This window comes from Taudactylus pleione, unplaced genomic scaffold, assembly GCF_031769625.1.
Source record: "Taudactylus pleione unplaced genomic scaffold, aTauple2 ptg000282l, whole genome shotgun sequence".
NCBI classification, from domain to species: domain Eukaryota; kingdom Metazoa; phylum Chordata; class Amphibia; order Anura; family Myobatrachidae; genus Taudactylus; species Taudactylus pleione.
In genome coordinates, this window is record NW_028284684.1 from 7,302,090 (window position 1) to 7,313,634 (window position 11,545).

Sequence of the window (11,545 nt, forward strand, 5' to 3'; positions counted from 1 at the left end):
CACCCGATACCAAAAACAAAACAAAAAAATTAAATAAGTAATTTATATCCTGTGTTGTCATTTTAAAGGTAGTGTTTCTGAAGAAGATGATGAACCCACTGTTATTTCAGCCATTGCCCATGCTGTTAACATGCTAGATGTGTACTAATGCTATCATGATAGAGTCGCAGTGTACAGCTGATGTAGAATTTTTGCTACTTAAATGTAGGCCTTTTTATTTACCCCGGGAATTTTATGTGGTTTTATTAGCAGCAGTATATATTCCGCCGCAGGCTAATGTTACTTTAGCTTTAGACATTTTGTTTAACGTTTTTTCAAAACAATTGTCATTGCATCCAGATTGTGTTTTTATTGTTGCCGGAGGTTTCAATCAGGCTAATTTGAAGTTGGTTTTCCCAAAACGAATTCAGAATATGGAGCTTCGAATGCGCTGAGCTAATATATTAGATCATATTTATACTAATATCAATGCGTATAAAACTATTCTGTGTCCTCATATAGGGCAGTCTGATCATGTTTCTCTTTTTTTAGTGCCAAAGTACTCTCCCCTGATTAGGCGATCTGGGGCATTTATTAAGAATGTCACAGTTTGGCCTGAAGGGGCCTTACTGAAATTACAAGGTTGCTTGGATTGTACCGAGTGGGATTTGTTTTTAGAGGAAGCTAGGGTGGGTACTGATATAAATGTGGACCAGTTAACCTCCATGGTTTTATTGTATTTGAACTGTTGTATAGAAAGTGTAACAGTAAGGAAGGCTATACGCTTTTTCCCCAACGATAAACCTTGGATGAACTGTAAAGTGCGTTTTTTGCTACGCGCCAGAGACCTTGCCTTCAAATCAGGGGATTGTGTAGCTTACTCTGTTGCCTGGTCTGAATTGAAGAAGGGTATTGGCCTGGCTAAGAAGGCCTACTCCGATAAGATAGAGTGTCACTTTAATGAATCTGGTGATTCTAGGTCTCTGTGGCAGGGAATTAAGAACTTAACCGACTACAAAGCTTTGAATTTAGGTGGTCCCAAGGTGGGTGGCCCTTCGCCCGATGAATTTAATAAATTCTATGCTAGGTTTGAAGGTTTGGATAATACCTGTGCTATCCCATTTAAAGACCCTGGGGGTTCTTGGATCTTGGCAGAAGCTGATGTCAGGTCTTGTTTGTGAGGAACCAGTTCTAGGAAGGCTGCTGGCCCTGACTGTATTCCCGGCAAGGTTTTGCGTGAGTGTGCGGATCAATTGTCTGGCATTCTCACGATTATTTTTAACTTGTCCCTTGCTCAAGGTAGTGTCCCGGGTTGTCTTAAGACTACCACAATTATTCCAGTTCCTAAAACTACGTCAATTTCTGGGCTAAATGACTATTGCCCTATTGCCCTTACTTCATTAATCATGAAGTGTTTTGAGCGCTTGGTCCTGGTTCGCCTTAAGGGTAGCATTCCAGATACTTTTGATAATTATCAATTTGCATATAGATCTAATAGATCTACTGAAGATGCTGCTCTTATGGTCCTTCATAGGGTATTGTGCCATTTAAAGAATAAGGATTCGTTTGTCAGATTGCTGTTTGTAACACCATTGTCCCGTCTTTACTTATTGCTAAATTGTTGGCAATTGGTTTAGATGAGTCTATTTGCAATTGGTTGCTGGACTTTCTGTCTGACCGTTAGCAGTTGATTAGGCTGGGAGATCAGTTTTCATCTCCAATGGTTGTGAATACAGGTGTTCCACAGGGTTGTGTTCTTAGTCCCTTCCTTTATTCTTTGTATACATCTGACTGTGTTTCTAGTTCTGTATGTAATCTTATTGTGAAATTTGCTGAAGATTCGACAGTTGTAGGTCTGATTACTAATGAGGATGAGGATGGCTATAGGGTAGAGGTAGATCGACTTACTAGATGGGGTATGGACAACAAGTTGCTGTTAAACAGTAAAAAAACTAAAGAGGTGGTGGTTGATTTTTGGAGGTCTAGGAAAAATGTTCCCCGTCCTTTAATTTTGAACGGCGTTGAAGTGGAGATTGTGGTTAATTTTAAGTTTCTTGGTATTGTATTTTCGGAGGACCTGTTGTGGTCGTCGCATGTTTCTTTAGTGGTAGGAAAGGCTCAGCAACGCCTGTATTTCCTTAGGAAATTAAAAGGAGGTGGATTATCTAGGCCGTTGCTGGTAAATTTTTACCGTGGTATAATTGAGAGCCTTTTAACTTATTCGATTACTGTTTGGTACGGGAACTCCACATGTTTGGAGCAGATCGCTGACTAGAGTGATCAGGGCAGCTGAAAGAATTATTGGTCAGTCCTTACCTAGGCTAGAGGACATTTATGTTAAAAGGTGTGCTTTTAAAGCTAATAAGATGGTCGTTGACCACAGCCATCCTTGTCACTCTCTATTCTCACTTTTGCCTTCAGAGAAGCGTTTTAGATGTCTTAAGTGCCGTTCTAGTAGGATGCGGAATAGTTTTTTCCCTGCTGCTATAGTTAATTTAAATATTTTAAATGATGTTATGTAATTGCTTACTGTGAGTATCTTGCATTTTAATTTCGCTGATGCATTTTATGTGGATGTGACAATAAATTAGATTTGATTTGATTTGAGATGTACCACGCAGGCAAGGAAGGGGAGTGGTCCCACCAGCAGAAGCAGCGGCTGAAATTGGTGAGAGAAAGTAATGGTTTTAGAAATATTTTAAAATGTATTGGGAACAAATATGTCAGTTTAATGTGTGACCAATCAAAGTAATTTATCATGCCCACGATGAGGCAACTATTGACTTTTAGATATTTAAGTAATTATTCATAATTTTGGAATATTAGGATTAAAGGTGATTTTAACTATGCTAAAAAAATTTTTTTACATATATGTATATATATATATATATATATATATATATATATATATACTTCATAGATAGAAATAGAGTAAACCATTTTGAATGTACTGTATATGTTAAATGTGTAAGGCTTAGTCATTGTGCATTTTAGCTGAATCAAGTGTCCTCCTTTACAGTAAATATTGAGAGTAGGAACTCAAGTCAGAATAGTTACTATATATTAATAAGAACTGTTTTTCTTTCTTTGATCTACTTGGAAGTCTAGACAATAGATTGAATGTTAATTTGGTTACAAGGTGGTGTCTCAATAGAATGAAATAAGGTATTCCTTTGAAGAGAGTGATATGTGCATATAAGATCAAAGAGTATTTGCAGAGGTTATGTCACTTTGACATGCCATGTGAAGATGCCAGTTAATGTATAAATTAGGTATATACAGTCAGATCCATAAATATTGGGACATTGACAGAATTTTCATATTTTGTCCTCTATTCACCACCACAATGGCTTTGAAATGAAACAAACAAGATGTGATTTAACTGCAGACTTTCAGATTTAATTTGAGGCTAATTACGTCCAAATCAGGTGAACGGTGTAGGAATTACAATGGTTTCTATATGTGCCTCCCACTTTTTGAGGGGCCAAAAGTAATGGGACAAACTAAACAATCTTAAATCTAACTTTCACTTTTTAATACTTTGTTGCAAATCCTTTGCAGGCAATTACAGCCTGAAGACTGGAACGCATAGACATCACCAGACGCTGGGTTTCATCCCTGGTGATGCTCTGCATCAGGGGATTGACTTGGCCATTGCATAACATTCCACTTTTTAGCCTTAAAAAACTATTTGGTTGCTTTTGCAGTATGCTTTGGGTCATTGTCCATCTGCACTGTGAAGAGCGGTCCAATGAGTTCTGAAGCATTTGACTGAATATGAGCATATAATATTGCCCGAAACACTTCAGAATTCATTCTGCTGCTTTTGTCAGCAGTCACATCATCAATAAATACAAGGGAACCAGTTCCATTGGCAGCCATACATGCCCATGCCATGACACTACCACCACCATGCTTCACTGATGAGGTTTTGGATCATGAGCAGTTCCTTTCCTTCTCTTCTCTTCCCATCACTCTGGTACAAGTTGATCTTTGTCTCATCTGTCAATAGGATGTTGTTCCAGAACTGTAATGGCTTTTTTAGATGTTGTTTGGCAAACTCTAATCTGGTCTTCCTGTTTTTGTGGCTCACCAATGGTTTGCATCTTGTGGTGAACCCTCTATATTCACTCTTGTGAAGTCTTCTCTTGATTGTTGACTGTCACGACCAGGGGTGACAGGCTGCAGAGATCGCGGCGCTTACCGCTCCGGGCGCTGTAGCATGGTGTTTCCAGCAGAGGTGCAGGTTCCTGGAGAATAGCGCTGGGTGCTGTGAGTCTCCGCAGACCAAGGGCTTCCATCTGGAGGCAGGTGAGAGGGGCTGAGACTGGCAGAGCTTCCATGCTGTGACCACTGGGCACGGCCATCTTGGATTTGGGTCACATGTTGTTTCTGGCCAATCAGGTTCAGTCTGGGCTGGGGAGGCTAGCAACCAATCCTGCACTACCTGAGGGTACTAAAGGGCTGTCCAGAGGCTCTTTAGTTGCCAGTGCAACGTCTATCACAGCATATGCTGTGAGCTAGTTCTCTGTGCTCCTTTGCTCATTTAAAGTGTCAGTACCAGTGTGTTTCTGCAGACTCCCCTCTCAGCCTTGGTGCAGTTTGCTCCTGTTACTACCTGTCTCCTGATCCCGTCTACCTGCTATACCCAGCCTACTCCGGGTCTCTAAGGTCCGCCAGTGTCTCGCAGCCTGGTTCTGATCCCGTCGCGTGCCACTGCTTCATGAGTCATACTCCCCTAAGGCCGGCTGCCTTCAAGTACCAGCAAACAAGTCCTCATTCCTCATCCGACTCCACTCCGGGTCCAAGCGCACGCCAAGCCGTGACAGTTTGCACTGGCCAGATGGATTCGGCCAGTGGACAGGATGTGAGGGCCGACTTGCTCCAGGGTATCGCCAGTCGCCTAGAGGGACTAGAGGCGTCTCAGCGCCAAATGGCTCAGTTCCTGCAGGAAATGTCTCTTCGTCAGGATACGCTGCAAGCTTCCCTGGTTACTGTTAATTTGCCTGCCACCACCAACCAGCCAGCAGCTCCAGCTGTCCCTGTTCCACCTGCACCATCTCATTTGCACCTTCCGACTCCCAATAAGTTTGACGGGAACCCCAAGTTGTGCCGAGGGTTTCTCAACCAGTGTGACGTCCACTTCACACTACAGCCTGCGAACTTTCCATCTTCAAAATCCAAAGTGGCATATATAGTGTCTCTACTGACCGGTTCTGCCCTGGACTGGGTTTCGCCTCTCTGGGAGAGGTCCGACCCATTACTAGACAACTACTCTGGATTCCTCACGTCCTTCCGGAGGATTTTCGACGAGCCCGGCAGAACAACCTCCGCGGCGACGGAAATCCTACGACTTCACCAAGGGAACCGACCAGTCAGTCAGTATATCATTCAAGTTCAAACGCTGGCTTCGGAACTAAAATGGAATGAAGAAGCCCTGACTTCCACCTTTTGGAATGGATTGACAGATCACATAAAAGATGACCTCGCCACTCGTGATCCGCCGGCTACCCTCAATGAGCTTATCTCCCTTTGCAATAAAGTGGATTTGCGGTACAGAGAACGCCAGAGTGAAAAAACTAGGGGAGATCGCTTTAGGTTCCGGCCGACCACTACTCCAACCCTCCCTCCGTCTGAACCTGTGGGTGATGAACCCATGCAGATTAACCGGGCCCGCCTCACAGTAGAAGAACGGCAAAAACGCCAACGAGAAAATCTATGCATGTACTGCGGGGAGACCGGTCATATGGTTGCAGCCTGCCTACGTCGTCCGGGAAACTCCCGATCCTAATCTGTGCCGGAGACACCAGGTTAGGAGTGATGTCTCCGTCTCCGTCAAAAAATGAATCTACCCTCTCCATTACTTTTGAGATCTCCACTGGTTCTAAAACTGTTCTTTCTCTCCTCGATTCAGGGGCCGCTGAAAATTTTATCACCGCTGAACTTGTCCAGAGGCTCCGGCTTCCTGTCTCCTCTCTCGATCACACCATCACTCTATCTGCTGTAGATGGCACTCAGATTACCAACGGAATCGTCTCTCAACGTACCCTTCCTGTGCCAGTTCGTATCGGAGCTCTCCACACTGAAACTATCAGATTCCTAGTAAATCCCAAAGCCTCCCATGAGGTCATCCTTGGATACCCCTGGTTACGCAAGCACTCCCCCAATATTGATTGGGGCACCATGCAGATCTTGTCCTGGGGAGAAACTTGTCAAGTATCCTGCCTTCCTCAAATCAAACCCGTCAAAGGTAGTTACATTGCAACCATTACACCAATTCCCTACCAGTATCGCTCCTTCTCCGATGTCTTCTGTAAGACCGGAGCCGATATTCTGCCTCCTCATCGGGAGTGGGACTGTCCTATTGAGTTGATTCCTGGCAAAACTCCTCCGCGAGGTCGTACTTACCCACTCTCCCTACCCGAGACTGAAGCCATGTCAGCATACATCCAGGAGAACCTGCAAAAGGGGTTCATTCGACCATCCTCCTCACCGGCAGGGGCAGGATTCTTTTTTGTGTCTAAGAAGGATGGAGGACTGCGTCCTTGCATCGATTACAGGGGCTTAAACGATATAACCATCAAAAATCGCTACCCGATACCCCTCATTACCGAACTTTTCGATCGAGTAAAAGGTGCTACTATTTTTACCAAGCTGGATTTAAGAGGGGCCTACAATCTCATTAGGATACGAGCCAGGGACGAATGGAAAACAGCATTCAATACTCGAGACGGGCATTTTGAATACCTGGTAATGTCTTTTGGTCTCTGTAATGCTCCTGCTGTGTTCCAAAACTTTGTGAATGAGATCTTTCGGGACTTACTATATATCTCTGTGGTAGTATACCTCGACGATATGCTGATATTCTCCTCCAACATTGTCAGACATCGATCCCAAGTCAAGGAGGTGTTAACTCGCCTACGAAAGAACCACCTGTACTGCAAAGCTGAAAAATGCGTATTTGAAGTTCCCTCAGTTCCCTTTTTAGGTTACATCGTTTCAGGTGCCGGCCTTGAAATGGATCCCCAGAAAGTTCAGGCAATATTTGACTGGTCTCGTCCGAATTCTTTGAAAGCAGTACAAAGGCCCTGATTCAGACCCACTCGCAAGTGGGCGTTCGTACGTTCGGCGTACGTAAAAAAATATTTAAATTCAAGCACTCGCTCGTATTTTCGTACGCAGCTAAAAATCCGTCCCAAACTCAGGCGACCCCTCCTCTAACTAACGAGCGTGCCAAATAGCAAGCGTACATCCCCGAAATGGCTTGAAGGGAACGCACGCACAAGTACAAACCGGAAGTGGGCCTGTCAGATTCCGATTACCTGCTCGTTTATTCTGCCTACCTCCCTCAATCGTATCATGCCAATCAATGTATCAATTAGCTTAATTGGTTTTTTTTTTTCAACACAATGCAATAAACTTTAATCTTGTCCGTGTTTGTGTTTACCCGCAGAATACGTACGGCTTAAACATTCGCTTTTATTGTTCAAAAGACATGTTAGCCCCAATTAAACAATTGTTCTATTTGTTTGGATCCCCGCAAATTTTCTGTGGTTCATTTCTTTATTTTAATTTGCTTACGCATGTCACTGCATCAAGCCTATCATAACTCTCAAGAGATTTGTGGCCCTGTCGAACACATGACTCATACACTAACCAATAGAATTTGTCCTGTTAATTTCCCAAATACATTAGCCAATCCAATTTTTTTTTGGTGCTTTATTAAAAATAATTTTCTAAAAATACACCATTGCCATCATGAGATCCGCCGCATTCACCAGGCGCGAACTGCTGGTGCTCACGGATGTGATGGACAGGCGGATCACCAGTCAGCCTCCACCCATCACAAATCGCAGAAAGCGTTCCGCATATGCGGAGGTACGTCGCCGCCTGCGCTCCTTCGGCTCACGCCGACATATTGGCCAGCTTGAGCGCAGGTGGTCGGACCTGCACCGGCGGACGCCCCGCTTGCTGGCATGCTTTCGCATGCAGATCGAGGAAAGTAAGTTTTATGGACTGTGGTTTTCAAGTTTATCTTGTGGGCCCTAACTGCGTGTGCATGTTTTCATGTCTGTCCTATTTATTCATTGTAGTCATATCTGCATGTGCATGTTTTTATGTCTGTCCTATTTATTCCTTGTACTCATATCTGCATGTGCATGTTTTCATGTCTGTCCTATTTAGTCATTGTACTCATATCTGCATGTGCATGTTTTTTTTATTTTTTTTTTATTTTTTTGGATTCCTGTTGAAACTAACCACAATATTTTTTAAATCTTTTAGGGGCACAGCAAAGACTACGGCGTCATCGGCAGACAAGACGCCGGTCCCGGCCCCTCTCTCCAACCCCCGATTCCTCAATTACCCCCTCCTCCCCAGACCCTGTGGCCGAGATTTCAGGTCTACTTCCCCTCCAGCCCAATTCCCCCTCTCCTCCAACTGCCCCTCCTCCAAATACCCCCTCCCAGGATTCTGCCAACACCCTGCCCCTAGGTTTGGGGAATGTAGCCACCTCCGAGGTGGTCGAGGGAGTGGCTTCTCGCTCTGGCGTTTTGCAGAACGGTATGGTTTTTTGTTTTTTTTTGGGCACCACAAACTGTTTGTATGTAATCATGTGTCGTCCCCATTTTTGTGGGCTTTCTGTCGCCTTTGGGAATTTTTGGGGGTTGTCTTTACCTGTTCCTGCTGATTTCACCATACACATATCACACCTGTGTGCATTTATTTTGGGCCCTTGTATTTTTGGCCTACGACATTTTGGGGTGCTGGGTTTTATCCGTGTAATGTTGTTTTTTGGCACAAGCTTTTAAGTTTTGGTTTGCTTGTTTTGTGTTGTTTTTGAATGTTGCTTCATTATTGATGTATTAATCCCCAAACTTTTGTCACCCACAGAGGAACAGAGGCGTCGGGCAGAAATCTGTCAGTGTGTGGTCCGTATGCGGGAGCAAGTCACCGGGCTGCTGCAGGGCCTTGACCATCTGGCAGTCCTCCTTAGGAATTATTATTATTTTTTTTTTTTTACAAATTGTTTACAAATAAATCAGTTTTAATTCACGGTCTGTCTCATGCGTTTTTAGTAAATCCAAGATTCTTTACACTGACATAAGTAGACTCTTCAAGCAAGGATTGCCAATTAATCTCACTACAAATTGTGTGTTGTATTTTGAAGGCAAACTGGCACAGGAAACACCTACCAGTACCAATGTCATTTTCCTTTTTTGGGGTGGACAACATGATAGTTTACAACATTTTACAGGTTCCTATTTGGTGGGCAATCTGCTTAGGCTGATCTTACGAAGCCAACTGATTGTACAGGATTCCTTGGTGTGTTGGTTAGTACCCCGAAAACATATTACATTTTAGCTCCACTTGCTTCATTACTGGGTTACCCCTTAGGTAAATTTAACGTTTGTGAGTTTGGTTACACTTGCTTCTAACGTGCCCAAAAAGGAAACAAATTACACTCTCCAAATATTTATTCACAACAGAAATCAAAAAACAAAGTGGTCACTCACAAACAAAACACACAGTGATAATCAGAAATACACCACATACCAAAAACAGGAAACTAGTAAAACACAACAAATCAAGAACTGGTTGACGAACGTCCATGCCCACATGATTTCAAAAATATGGCGTTGCAATATGGGTGTCATAATATATTCCAGAAGTTTCCACATAAAGGTTTTTGAAGGGTAGCAGGAAGTAGTCATCGTGGGAGTGCCAAAGATTATCCAAACAAACAGAAGATGGGGCAAAAATTAATATAAAAAAAGATGAATGCACACAAACCGTAACACATTGGGTATAAACACTGTTGTTTGGTCAATAATTACCTAAAATATCGGGCCACCACATCATCGCGTATGGCCCCCCCACATACTGACCTCCGACCAACCTCGGGGGGCCCATCCTCAGGTAAGGCATCCTCTGGCTGCATTGGGACACCACTCCTTATGGCGATGTTGTGAAATATCCCACACAGGACCACAATTTTCAAAACCATATCCGGCAAATACATGAGCTCACCACCAGAGCGGTGGAGGCATCTGAATCGGCCTTTTAAAAGGCCGATACAGTGCTCCACCACTTGCCTGGTGGCTGTAAGTGTGGTATTAAACTCACTTTGTGGGCCTGGTGTGAGAGCCAAATAAGGAGTGAGCAGCCAGGGCATGCAAGGGTAGCCACTGTTTCCTGTGAAAAAGAATAGACAACATCAGGATCACTGTGTATCAAGCTTAACATTGTTATGTACTAAAGGTCTCCACTTACCCAGAAGCCACGCATCACCAGCTTGTAGGTTGGTCAATTTGTGCCATATCCCTGATTGCCGGATGATGAAGGAGTCATGTGCACTTCCTGGTAATTTTGCATTCAGGGACAGGATCTGCAGGAAGGCATCACATACCACCATTACATTCATGGAGTGATAGTGTTTACGGTTGCGAAATATTGCCTCCAGCCGTGCTGGAGGCTGAAGTGGTATGTGAGTACCATCCACAACCCCTATGATGTGTGGAAAGCCAGCTATTTGGTAAAAATTGGCCTTGGCCACACTAAGGGCACCCATATCCAAAGGCATTTTAATAAAATGATGGAGGTGCTTGAAAAGTGCCTCCATCACTGCCCTCAGGATCCTGGAAAAGGAGGATTGTGAGATGCCCGCCACTATTCCCACCATTGTTTGAAACGATCCTGAGGCACAGAAATGTAACACCGCCATAAATTGCGTAAGTGGTGGTATTGCTGTTGGACTGTCAATTTGCCGCTCAAGATCACTCTCTATTAATGAGAGAGTGTCTATGATGATTTTGGGAGGAAGACAGTAGCATCTTAAAACCTCATCATCGGGCATTCCAAAAAGGGTGACACGTGTTCAAAATATCTGGGGCCTTGCACGCCTACGATGCCTACGCCCGGGACGAGATTGAGGTTGGTCGGCTTCCGGGAGCATGGCCAGAACAATCCACCCCAGATCAACCTGAAATGGCAAGATTTGAATGTAAGGCTTTGGACCCACCCCAAAAGAAAATTAAAACAACTTAGCTTGATGATACCATCCATTGCTGCTTACATGCCGGGGTATTGTCATGATTCGTCCAAACTGAAAATATTCCCAATATTAATTTTAAAAAGTTTAGTCTGTGCATTTATGTTTCTAAATTTGGTGCAAGACAAAACATAAAATAGGCGAAACACACATTTGGGCAACGAGCAAAACGACATTGCACACAGTACGTCAAATTGGGGTCAAATGTAAGCCAAAAATGCTAAAGGGAAACCACAAACAATTTTACAGGATGAATAAGCATTTAAAAATGCGCTAATTAGTTCGCAAATACAAGTCACTCTACAAACAGAGAAAAATGCGCTAATTAGTTCGCAAATACAAGTCACTCTACAAACAGAGAAAAATGCGCTAATTTGTTCGCAAATACAAGTCTCTATACAAACAGAGAAAAATGCGCTAATTAGTTCACAAATACAAGTCACTCTACAAACAGAGAAAAATGCGCTAATTTGTTCGCAAATACAAGTCACTATACAAACAGAGAAAAATGCGCTA